Here is a 13,237-nt window from a genome sequence, read left to right as displayed (position 1 = left end):
AGTTCCGCCGCCGCAAGCCTCTGTAGCCACGAAAAACCAATCGGAACCCTGTTCCGGCAACCTGCCGGAGGGGGGATCCCTCACCGGTGGCCATCTTCATCATCCCGGCGCTCACCATGACGAGGAGGGAGTAGTTCACCCTCGGGGCTGAGGGTATGTACCAGTAGCTATGTGTTTGATCTCTCTCTCGTGTTCTTGAGGTGATACGATCTTGATGTATCGCGAGCTTTGCTATTATAGTTGGATATTATGATGTTTCTCCCCCTCTACTCTCCTGTAATGGATTGTGTTTTCCCTTTGATGTTATCTTATCGGATTGAGTCTTTAAGGATTTGAGAACACTTGATGTATGTCTTGCCGTGCTTATCTATGGTGACAATGGGATATCACATGATTCACTTGATGTATGTTTTGGTGATCAACTTGCGGGTTCCGCCCATGAACCTATGCATAGGGGTTGGCTCACGTTTTCGTCTTGACTCTCCGGTAGAAACTTTGGGGCACTCTTTGAAGTACTTTTTGTAGGTTTGAATAGATGAATTTGAGATTGTGTGATGCATATCGTATAATCATACCCACGAATACTTGAGGTGACATTGGAGTATCTAGGTGACATTAGGGTTTTGGTTGATTTGTGTCTTAAGGTGTTACTCTAGTACGAACTCTATGATAGATTGATCCGAAAGAATAACTTTGGAGTGAATCTTTGTTGCATGTTGAGGGATAGTTATATGATTCAATTATGTTATTATTGTTGAGAGAACTTGCACTAGTGAAATTATGAACCCTAGGCCTTGTTTCCTAGCGTTGCAATACCGTTTACGCTCACTTTTATCATTAGTTACCTTGCTGTTTTTATATTTTCAGATTACAAAAACCTATATCTACCATCCATATTGCACTTGTATCACCATCTCTTTGCTGAACTAGTGCACCTATACAATTTACCATTGTATTGGGTGTGTTGGGGACACAAGAGACTCTTTGTTATTTGGTTGCAGGGTTGTTTGAGAGAGACCATCTTTATCCTACACCTCCCACGGATTGATAAACCTTAGGTCATCCACTTGAGGGAAATTTGGTACTGTCCTACAAACCTCTGCACTTTGAGGCCCAACAACGTCTACAAGGAGAAGGTTGCGTAGTAGACAGCAACGTCCGTGGGAGCGCGACGAGCGTGAGACGATGAGCCGGCTGGGGTTAGCGACGGAGTGGCGATGCGGCCATCCCGCCGCACGGAGGGGTGAAGTGAGGACGTTGGCTGCTCGTTTCCCGCCGGACCGGTGGTAGCGTTGGCAGCGGGTGACCGAGAACAACAGGGAGGCCCGCCGACGGGAGCAGTCTGAGCGACACGGGTGGCGAGGGTGGCCCGGCGCTCAGCGCGGGCTCGACGCGCGTCTGACATGGTTGCGGTGATGCGATGGAACACGGATTGGCGGAAGGAAAGCTTCAGCGCACCCCTACCTCGCGCGCAAAATGTCGGATTTCGGGTTCCGGCAAAACCCTCATGGTTCGAACACTGGGGTGCGCACGAAGATCTCTCCTCCCCCTAGCTCACGCCCTCACCACGATCTCAAAGCTCAACGCGTTGAACTCACAGAACAAGAGACACAAGGTTTATGCTGGTTCGGGCCACCGATGTGGTGTATTGCCTCTTGGGCTGAGGATGAACAGTTACAAGGGAAGAACAGCCTCCTGAGGAGAGGTGCTCTTGCGCTTGGTAAGCTTGTGAGGTGGCTGGTGGTCTGAATGATCCGTCCCCTTGCTAAGGTGGTGGCTAGTCCTATTTATAGAGGCCCAGGTCCTCTTACCAAATATTGAGCGGCAAGGGATCCCACAACAACCAAATTTGAAGGGAGACAACTAGTACAAGTTATGCTGACTAAAGGTGGTCTTCGCCTGCCAAAGGCTCTGGTGGTGATGCCATCTTGTGTTCCACGGCGACCTCCGTCCTGCCGTCCTACTGGTCTTGGTCTCGATGCACCGATATGTAAACCTTTGCCTGATGCCTCGGGACTCCTCGCCTGCGCTTGCCTCTTTATCACCAAAGATGAAATGAGGACACTGCACGCGCTGGCGCCCGCCTGGCCCCGGTCATCATGGCTTACGTCATGAGAAGCTCGCGAGGTGCCCCTGGCCTTGATCTCTCCGCCCCTCGCGAGCCAGCCTGGTGAGGCCGCCCCCGAGGAGGTCTTGCGTCGACCACCTCGCGAGGCTTGGCCCCTCGCGAGGCTCTTGAGTGTTTGCTAGTGAAGATGGGCCGTACAGGGCCGCGGGTGGAGCCACGCCGTGGGCCGCAGGTAGGCAAGTCTGGGGACCCCCATTCCCGGGACACCGACAATATACACCCTAGCCAATGCATTTATGAGTTTGAGAATTACATTAGAAAACAAGATCACTTCAATGCAAATGTTATGAAACAATTGAAATACAATTATGATATGATTGCTCGTGATAACCCACAAGTATAGGGGATCGTTTGTATCCTTCTTCGATAAATAAGAGTGTCGAACCCAACGAGGAGCTAAAGGCAGAACAAATATTCCATCAAGTTCTATCGACGACCGATACAACTCTATCCACAGTTGATGTTTGCTTTACCTAAAGCAAGTAGGAAACTATTTTGCAAGAATAAAGCTATGAGTACTTTGCGATAATAAAATTTTGAATAAATTGCAAGGAAATAAAAGTGGATAGCTTTTGTCAACAAGAAAGTCATTTGTCCCTAGGCAATCGATAACAAGTACCGGTAATCATTCTTGTAATTTTACATGAGGGAGAGGCATGAGCTAACATACTTTCTCTACTTTGATCATATGCACTTATGATTGGACCCCTAGCAAGCATCCGCAACTACTAAAGATCATTAAGGTTGTGAAACCCAACCATAGCATTAAATATCAAGTCCTCTTTACTCCCATACGCCATAACCCACTTATCCGCATTTAGGCTGCTGTCACCCCCGCAACATGACAATAAGCAAACCATGAACATGTTGCAACACCCTACAGCGGGGGGCCCTCACGTTTGCGCGAGACGGAGGGCACCGTAGGACAGCACCATAAATAAAATATACAATTATACCAACCAATATCACGATTAACCCATAGGACAAAACGGATCTACTCAAACATCATAGGATAACCATATATCATTGGGAAATAGTATATGGGGTTGAGCACCATGTTTAAGTAGAGACTACAATGGGGAGAAGGGATGTTACACCGCTGCATAGAGGGGTAGAGAGTTAGTGTTGACGGTAGCAAGATTGTTGATCTAGATCGCCATCACGATCCTTGCACCGGTGGCACTCCGGCGCCACCGGGAGAGAGGGGGAGAGAGCCCCCTCCTTCTTCTTCCTTTGCCTCCCCCTAGATGGGAGGAGAGTTCCCCCTCTAGTCCATGGCCTCCATGGTGGCGGAGGGGCGGGAGCTCCTCCGAGATTGGATCTCCCTCTCTGCTCTCTTCTGTTTCGCGTTTTCCAGATCTGGCCCTTCACGGTTTCTTGAATTCCTGGAGATCCATAACTTTGATTGCGCTGAAATTTTTACATGATTTTTTTTCATAAATTATCTTTCTTCCGCCAGAAGAAGGGCCCCAACCGACCTTCGAGGAGGGCACAAGATACCTGGGCGCGCCAGGGGGTGCCCGACGCGCCCTGGTGGGTTGTGGCCACTATGGGCCCCCGTTTGCATTGATTCCACCTCCCAAAAATCAAATATATCCCAAAATAAATCTCCATAAATCTTTGTTTGATATGGATTTTCTGCGAAACAAAAACATGCAACAAATATGAACTGGCACTGGGCACCGGATCAATAGCTTAGTCCAATAAATCGTATAAAAAGTTGCCAGAAATATGTGAAAGTTGTATAATATTGGCATGAAACAATCAAAAATTATAGATACGACGGAGACGTATCAGCATGAAGGAAATATGCCCTAGAGGCAATAATAAGTTGTTATTTATATTTCCTTATATCATGATAAATGTTTATTATTCATGCTAGAATTGTATTAACCGGAAACTTGATACATGTGTGGATACATAGACAAAACACAGTGTCCCTAGTAAGCCTCTACTAGACTAGCTCGTTAATCAAAGATGGTTAAGTTTCCTAACCATAGACATGTGTTTTCATTTGATGAACGGGATCACATCTTTAGGAGAATGATGTGATGGACAAGACCCATCCGTTAGCTTAGCATAATGATTGTTAGGTTTTATTGCTATTGCTTTCTTCATGACTTATGCATATTCCTTTGACTATGAGATTATGCAACTCTCGGATACCAGAGGAATACCTTGTGTGCTATCAAACATCACAACGTAACTGGGTGATTATAAATATGCTCTACAGGTATCTCCGAAGGTATTTGTTGGGTTGGCATATATCGAGATTAGTATTTGTCACTCCGAGTATCGGAGGTATCTCTGGGCCCTCTCAGTAATGCAGATCATGATAAGCCTTGCAAGCAATGTGAATAATGATTTAGTTGCAGGATGATGCATTACAGAACGAGTAAAGAGACTTGCCGGTAACGAGATTGAACTAGATATGAAGATACCGACGATCGAATCTCGGGCAAGTAACATACCCTTGACAAAGGGAATAACGTATGTTGTCATTACGGTTTGACCGATAAAGATCTTCGTACAATATGTAGGAACCAATATGAGCATCCAGGTTCCTCTGTTGTTATTGACCGGAGAGGTGTCTCGGTCATGTCTACATAGTTCTCGAACCTGTTGGGTCCGCACGCTTAACGTTCGATGACGATTTGTATTATATGAGTTATGTGATTTGGTGACGAATGTTGTTCGGAGTCCTGGATGAGATCATGGACATGACGAGGAGTCTCGAAATGATCGAGAGGTAAATATTCATATATAGGACGATAGTATTTGGACACCGGAAGTGTTCCGGGGGTACCGGGTACATATCGGGTTACCGGAAGGGGTTCCGGGCTACCCCCGGCAAACTATTGGTCCTATTGGGCCAAGACGGGAAACACAGCTGCTAGCATTGGCAGCTACGCCCCCCTTGCTGGCCGAATAGGAAGGGGAAAGGAAAGGGGAAGAGAGAAGGAAGGGGAGGCAATTCGGCCTCCCCCTTCCTTCACTCCTCTCTCCCGTTTCCTCCCCTCTCTGGAAAAGATGGTAAGAGGGGGGGTGAATTGGAAAAGGCCCCCAAGTAGGATTCCTCCTACTTGGGGTGCCCCGTTGCTGTCCCCCTCCCCCTCCCACCTATATATATGTGGGGAGGGGGGCGCCTAGAACACAGAAAAAACATTGTTAGCCATGTGCGGCACCCCCTCCACAGTTTACGCTGAAAGTGCAACTACCTGGGTGGTTTTGGTAATTCTTAACAACATATATCTCATTGAACTAATACTCTTTCAAGATGATCATTTCAGAAAGTGCAATGATTGGCATGGCATGGACTAGAAATTTTGGCTAAGGACACATATTGGCTCAAGCTCAAGACTCTAGATTTTCATTTTAGTGATCCAAGATCACATTGAGTCCATAGGAAAAGCCAATACTATTAAAAGGGGATGAGGTGTTTCTTAATGGCTTGCTTGATCAAAATGCTTAGTGATATGCTCCAAAAGCCCTCAACCACTTTCTCATATCCACATATGTCCCAAACCAAAAGTCAAACTCGGCCCCACCAATTTGATCTATCCGGCGCCACCAAGTTCATTTGACATAGCCATAGCCAGAAACCCTAATCAGCTCGGTCTCACCGATAGGGACCTCGGTCTCACCGAGATGCGATTGCAAACTCTCTGTTTCCCTTCGTAAAGTTTCGGTCTAACCGAGATGAGCGATCGGTCCCACCGAGTTCTGTCGGAGTATCCTCGCGTCAGTCAGCAGGGGATACCGCGAGTCGACAGATGCCACAGGGTGGCTTGAGGTGAGAGCAAGACTGCCGTGGAATATCGGGGGATGGGTATGCGAGTCACGCGGTGGTTTACGCAGGATCGGGGCTCTCCGGAGAGATAATACCCCTACTCCAACATGTCTGTATATATATGCGGTGTACATGTCTGGCACTACAGAATTGCTCCTGGAGCTATGTCTGGATGAAGCAGTAGTGAGAGCTAGCTAGCTAGTGTGGCACATGAGCCTGGCCATGTGTGGCCGTTGGAGTGTGGTGCTCCCGTGAGTGCTCATGTGTGGATGGATGGATGTGGCTCCCTTTATATAGTGTGAGCTAGCTTAGTATGTAAGCTATGTGGCATGGGTGATGTCATGCTTGTCTCCTAGGTCACTTCATAAATAGTTCCCAGGGACAAGTGACACTATACATGACGGCTTGGGGTGACGCGTGCACAGTGTTCTACTAATCGCCAGCAGTGCCGGGAACGGCCGTATCATTGGGGTCTTGTCAGTGTCGGGTCGGAGCAACGGTTGACTCCGCACAACAGACCGGCTGGAGCAGCTGGACGGGGAGCCGCCCCGGCAGCCGGCTGGCGAGCCGGCCCGGGCAGTCGGACAGGGGGCCGTCTGGGGCGGCCTAAGCAGTCGGACTGAGGGGCTTTGCTAGCCCCGATGTCTTGAAATATTGTCTTGCCATCTTCGGGGTACCCATGGTCAATTACTCCGACAGTAGCCTCCGAGCCTTCGGGCAACTTGGCAAAGTTGGGCGGAGGTTTTTTAGCGGGTGTTGATGTAGAAGATGTCGATGACGGCCGGATACGGACCGCAGCCGGCGCGGCTTGCTTACGGTAGGGGCGCACAAGCGCACCCGCTGGGTGTAGCCTCCGAGCCTCCGGGCAACTTGGAGAAGTTGGGTGGAGGGTCTTCGCGGTTGTTGGTGCAGACGATGGCGTCGAGGGGCCGGTTGCAGTCGGCGGCGGGGGTGCAACAGGCGTGGCATGTTCCGAGTGGGGGCGTGCAAGCGCACCCACAGGGTGTAGCCTCCGAGCCTCCGGGCAACTTTGGAAAAGTTGGGCGGAGGGTCTTGTTGTTGATGATGAAGCCAACGGCGACGTCGAGGGTGCCGGGCACGGACACGGAGTCCGCCAGCTAGTGGGCGCAGGGCCTTGCCAGGAGCGGACATGGGGTCCGCTGGCTGGTGGGCGTGGGGCCATGCCGGGCGCAGACATGGGGTCCGCCAGCTGATGCTATCGGGCGCGGACGCGGAGTCTGCCAACTGATGCTGTCGGGTGCAGACGCGGAGTCCGCCGACTGATGTTGTGGACATGGACGCGGAGTCCGCCGACTGATGTTGTCGACGACAGCCGGCTGTGGGCTGCAAGCGGCGCAGCTTGCTTCCAGTGGGGGCACGCCAGCGCACCCACTGGTTGTAACCTCCGAGCCTCCGAGCGAGGAGGGGGATTCCCCACGGAAATGATCATGCAAAATACAAAGTTAGTCTGCACAGATATATCAAATGTTTGCTTTTAGCATTGCAAGTTTTATTTGGAGGGTGCCGACTCGGTTTCGTCGGAGCCCCCTTCAATCTTTTTCATGTTCCCTCCGCTCTTTGGCTTGTGCTCTCGCTTGCTGGAGAGCCGCTATGCGGTCTGTGGCTGAGAGTGGGCAGCGAAGTGGAGTGTACATTACTCAGACTCTGGGAGCAGATTCGACTGAGTAGATACTCATAAAGCCAAAGGCTGGGTTGCCCGAACCGTTTTTTCTCCCGAGACATTTTTTGCGTGGGTGTCCTCCAGTGTTTGCTCTTGCTAGCCGGACAGCCGCTCTGCGGTCTGTGACTAAGAGTGAGCCTTTGGTACCGTGCACGCTACTAAGCCGTCTGTGGGAACGAACGTGTCATGCCAAGCGGCCAGCCACCGGGCCAACTCTGGCTGGCGCCAGGGCGAACAGTAGCGCAACTGTAATAAAATGCAAAGATAGCCCCTCGAGCATCACTCGAGGTTATTCGTGTTTGCGTGGTGCAAAAATATGCGGGTTAGGAGCTCACATTGGTTTTCGTGTAGGCAAGGCAGAAGTTGCTGGAGTATTCTCGCGTCAGTCAGCAGGGGATACCGCGAGTCGACAGTTGCCACAATGTGGCTTGAGGTGAGGGCAAGACTGCCGTGGAATATCCGGGGATGGGTATGCGAGTATCACGCGGTGGTTTACCCAGGTTCGAGGCTCTCAGGAGAAATAATACCCCTACTCCTGCATTTTTGTATATATGCGGTGTACATGTCTGGCAGTACAGAGTCTCTCCTGGAGCTATGTCTGCATGAAGCAGTAGCTGAGAGCTAGCTAGCTAGTGTGGCCCATGAGCCTGGCCATGTGTGGCCGTGGGAGTGTGGTGCTCCAGTGAGTGCTCATGTGTGGATGAATGGATGTGGCTCCCTTTATATAGTGTGAGCTAGCTTAGTATGTAATCTATGTGGGCATGGGTGATGTCATGCTTGTCTCCTGGGTCACTTCATAAATAGTGCCCAGGGACATGTGACACTATACATGATGGCTTGGGGTGACGCGTGCATAGTGTTCTACTATTCGCCAGCAGTGCCGGGTACGGCCGTCTCGTCGGGGTCTTGTCGGTATCGGGTCGAAGCAGCGGTTGACTCCGCGCAGCAGGCCGACTGGAGCAGCCGGACGGGGAGCCGCCCCGGCTGCCAGGTGGCGAGCCGGCCGGGGCAGTGGGACAGGGGGCCGTTTGGGGTGGCCTGAGCAGTCGCACTGAGGGGCTTTTCTAGCCCCGATGTCTTGAAATATTGTCTTGCCGTCTTCGGGGTACCCGTGGTCAATTACTCCGACAAGTTCGCAATGCAAACTCCTTGTTTCCTTTTCGTAACGTTTCGATCTCACCGTAATAAGTGATCGGTCCCACCGAGTTTTCCTGACCAACTCTCTGTTTACCTATTACAGAAATCGGTCTCACCGAGTTCATGTGATCGGTCTCACCGAGATTACGTTTTGCCCTAACCATAATGAAATCGGTCCCACTGAGTTGACATGTCGGTCCCACCGAAAATCCTAACGTTCACATTTTGAACTAAATCGGTCTGACCGAGTTTGAGTATTCGGTCCCACCGAGTTGGGTAAATTGTGTGTAACAGTTAGATTTTGTGTGGAGGCATATATACCCCTCCGCCCTTCCTCCATTGATGGAGAGAGCCATCAGAACGTGCCTACAATTCCAGCATCCATTTTCTTAGAGAGAACCACCTACTCATGTTTTGAGACAAAGATATTCCAATCCAACCACAAGAACCTTGATCTCTAACCTTCCCCAAGTTGCTTTCCATTCAAATCATCTTTCCACCAAATCCAAATCTGTGTGAGAGAGTTGAGTGTTGGGGAGACTATCATTTGAAGCACAAGAGCAATGAGTTCATCATCAACACACCATCTATTACCTTTTGGAGAGTGGTGTCTCTTAGATTGGTTAGGTTTCACTTGGGAGCCTCTGTCAAGATTGTGGAGTTGAACTAAGGAGTTTGTAAGGGCAAGGAGATCGCCTACTTCATGAAGATCTACCCATGTGAGGCAAGTTCTTCATGGGCGATGGCCATGGTGGGATAGACAAGGTTGCTTCTTTGTGGACCGTTCGTGGGTGGAGCACTCTGTGGACTCGCGCAGCCATTACCCTTCGTGGGTTGAAGTCTCCATCAACATGGATGTACGATAGCACCACCTATCGGAACCACGCCAAAAATCTCCGTGTCTACATTGCGTTTGCTCCCTCCAAACTCCTCCCCTTTACCTTCATATGCAATGATTTATATTCCGCTGCTATACTCTTAGATTTGTATGCGTAGGTTGATTGCTTGACTTGTGACAAGTTGCTAAAATCTGCCAAGACTTAAAATTGGGAAAAGGCTAGATTTTTATTTAGTCAAGTAGTCTAATGACCCCCCTCTAGACATACTTTTGATCCTACAAGTGGTATCAGATCTTCGGTCTCCATTTGCCTTGATTTCCATAGCTTTGGTGATCATAGCCTTGGTTTCACAACCTAGGAGCGTATGGCGTCTAGCGAGGGAAATTACCACCGTAGAGGTCCTTTGACGATACTAATTTAGCTAGTTGGAAGCATAAGATGAAAATGCATATTCTTGGACATAACCCCGCCGTTTGAGCTATTGTGTGTATTGGCTTGCAAGGTGAATTCTTTGAGGGGAGATAAAAGAATCGTGAAGCTACCGCGGAAGAATTGAAGATGCTGCAATACAATGCTCAAGCTTGCGATATCCTCTTCAACGGATTGTGCCCCGAAGAATTCAACAAAATCAGCCGTCTTGAGAATGCAAAGGAAATTTGGGATACTTTGATTGATATGCACGAAGGTACTGACTCCGTCAAGGAATCCAAGTTGGATGTGCTTCAAAGTCAGCTTGACAAGTTCAAAATGAAGGATGGTGAAGGTGTCGCTGAAATGTACTCTAGGCTTGCTCTCATCACAAATGAGATTGCCGACTTAGGAAGTGAAGAGATGACCGACAGATTCATCATCAAGAAGATCCTAAGAGCCTTGGATGGAAAATATGATACCATGTGCACATTGATCCAAATAATGCCCAATTACAAAGATCTCAAGCCAACGGAAGTCATTGGTAGAATTCTTGCTCATGAGATGTCACTCAAGGATAAAGAAGAGCTTCTGTCACATCCTAGTTAGTTCATGCATTAGAGTGTTGCATCATGGCTACATTTCAGAGAAACCTGAAATGGGGAATGCCAGAAACCCCCAGCACCCCCCCTGGAACAACTAGGGTTTACTAAAATTTTTCCAATGAACCTGAAATGCCCTCCATAAATGTTCTCCACCTTTGGTCTTGGTTAAAACCTCTGCCAAAAATGGTTTCATATTTTTGGAGGCCATCTTGGATTTTTGCACAAGCCATAAGTATTTGCAATTGGGCATTTTAAATGCTATAAATATTTTCAAATGCCCAAATAACCTTGGAAGTATTTTTAGGCTGTTGGGAATAATCTCAAAGGTGCCTCAGAATATTTTCAGGATTTTTCCAAATGAAATAGTATTTTTACTATTTCAAAACACAGTACAGAAATAAATAAAAAGAGAAAAGAGAACAGAAGGCAGAAAACTTACCTGGCAGCCCACCTGGCGGCCCAGCACTGTGCTGGCCCGCGCCAGCGAGCTGCTTGCTCTCGCCAGAGCAGGCAGACAGCTGACGCCGGCGAGCGTGAGCTCGCCACGGCGCCAGCAGCTTGCCGCCCTCGCCGCGGACGAGCTGGACGACCTTCCTCGACGCGCCCCGAGCCCCTGGACATCGTCACTCTCCCCCATCGCCTCTCCCTCGCCTTTTCCCCACCATGGCCGACGCCGCCGCAGACACCTCACCGGAGTAACCGTGGCCACCGTCGACCTCGCGCCATTCCACTGTGTCCTACAGCTCTGCCGTCGCCCACTCCTTCGAGCAAGCCGAGCCCCGAGCGCTCGTTTGCCCCGAAGCTCCGCCACCGACCTCGCCTTCGCCGCTCCCCGTCGGAGATCCCCTCCGCCGTCGCCACTACTACAGCTCGTCTCCGACCCTGCCGCCTGCTCTGTCGCAACCGCCGTGAGCATGGCCACCTTACCATCCTCCCCTCTCTCTCTCTCAAGCTCTGTAGCCACCGCACGAAGCTCACCCGAACGCGCCGCCGTACGAGCTCGTCGCCGACGAGGCTCCGGCCATCCAACGGCCGCACCACCGTAGCCATTAGCTTCACCGCAACGCCAGGAACCCGTAGCGCCATCGCATGTCCCTCGCCGCGCTCTCTAGCTACAGTTCCGACTACACCCGTACCCCGGCAGCCGCACGGCTCGTCGCCGGCGTCGATTCCGGCGACCCCGAGCTCCACTATCACCACCAGTCGACGCGGCTCGCCCCCAGCTACACGTAGGTACTCTCCGCCGTCCTTTTGGTCGCCGGAGAGGGATCCCGCACTCCACCGCCGTGTCTGGACGTCGCCGGCGGCTAAACGCCGGCGAGTCAACGTGGTTTGACCACGGTTTAACCCCCCAGGGTCACTGACGAGTGGGGCCCGCCTGCTAACTAATCTGAGTTAGAGTTAAAACTAATCCTAATTAACTAATTACCTAACAGTGACACTGACACAGGGGATCCACACATCAGGATTGACCTGGACGACCCCGTTGACCTGCTGACGTCACACTGACGTCAGGCTGACGCAGTAAAGCTTTTACTGGAATTATTCTTATATTGGAAATTCCAGAAATTATCACAAACTTCAAAAAATCATAGAAAATAATCTATAGCTCAGAATGAAAAGATTTATATATGAAAAATGATCAGAAAAATCCATTCTATCCATCTGTACTGGTTTCATGCATGATTAAGCAAGTTAACCTACTGTTTTATACAGAACAAGATAAGGCATTATTATGGGCCATTTATGAACTTGGAATTTGAATCTTTGATTCAAATTAGTCCAAACCCATCTGGTCTTAGTTGCATTAACCCAACACATCCATCTTGCCATGTCTCATGCATGCATCATATTGTTGCACTTGCTTGGTGTTGATTGTGCTTCGGTATGCTCATCGTGGTAGGTCCTGCCTCCGAGGATAGTCACGAGTATCCAACTGAAGGGCAGTATCCCACCACCACTCCGTCAGGCAAGCAACCCATTGATCATTTCGATACAAACCCATCTTCTCGCTTCTGCTCTCGTTTACTGCATTAAGACAACGCGTTTCAAACTGCTGTGTGTTGCGGTAGTTGAACCCATTTTCCTCTGCATGACCTGTCATTGCCACAGTAACTAGATGAAACCCACTAGCATGTGTAGGAGTTGATTGAGCCTTGTTGTGTTCCTACAATGCTATGCTTGCTATGCTTAGAGTTGTGTCAGGTCTGGCTCATCAGGGTGATGAACTAGAGTGAAAGTGTGTGTGTCGGTAAAGAGAGTAAAGTGTTGAATACGATTTGGTAAAGGTATCGATGGGAGGCCATGTAGGAGTACATGGTGGGTTGTTTCATTGAGACCGTCCCTAAGAACTGAGATCTGTATGCGTGATTTAAGATTCAGCTACTACCACACATTGGGTCCGAAACCAATGGACCCCCTCGGCTTCTTATTCACCCTTGTCCTCTGTCCAGGAGTTGCACGTAGTTTCTGGTGTTTGTAGTAAGCTGGAGGCCGTGGACAGCGCTGACCAAGGGGTGGGCTGTGATGCGGTAGGCTCGTGGAACGGTGTACCGAGTCGCCCGTTTGGTGTCCGGGAACCCTGCACACATCGTTCGGGGCCGTATGTGGAAACCTCGGCCGGACTCCCTGCGGATGGAACCTGAATAG

Source organism: Aegilops tauschii, chromosome 7, assembly GCF_002575655.3.
Source record: "Aegilops tauschii subsp. strangulata cultivar AL8/78 chromosome 7, Aet v6.0, whole genome shotgun sequence".
NCBI lineage: Eukaryota > Viridiplantae > Streptophyta > Magnoliopsida > Poales > Poaceae > Aegilops > Aegilops tauschii.
This window is presented reverse-complemented; position numbering follows the sequence as displayed.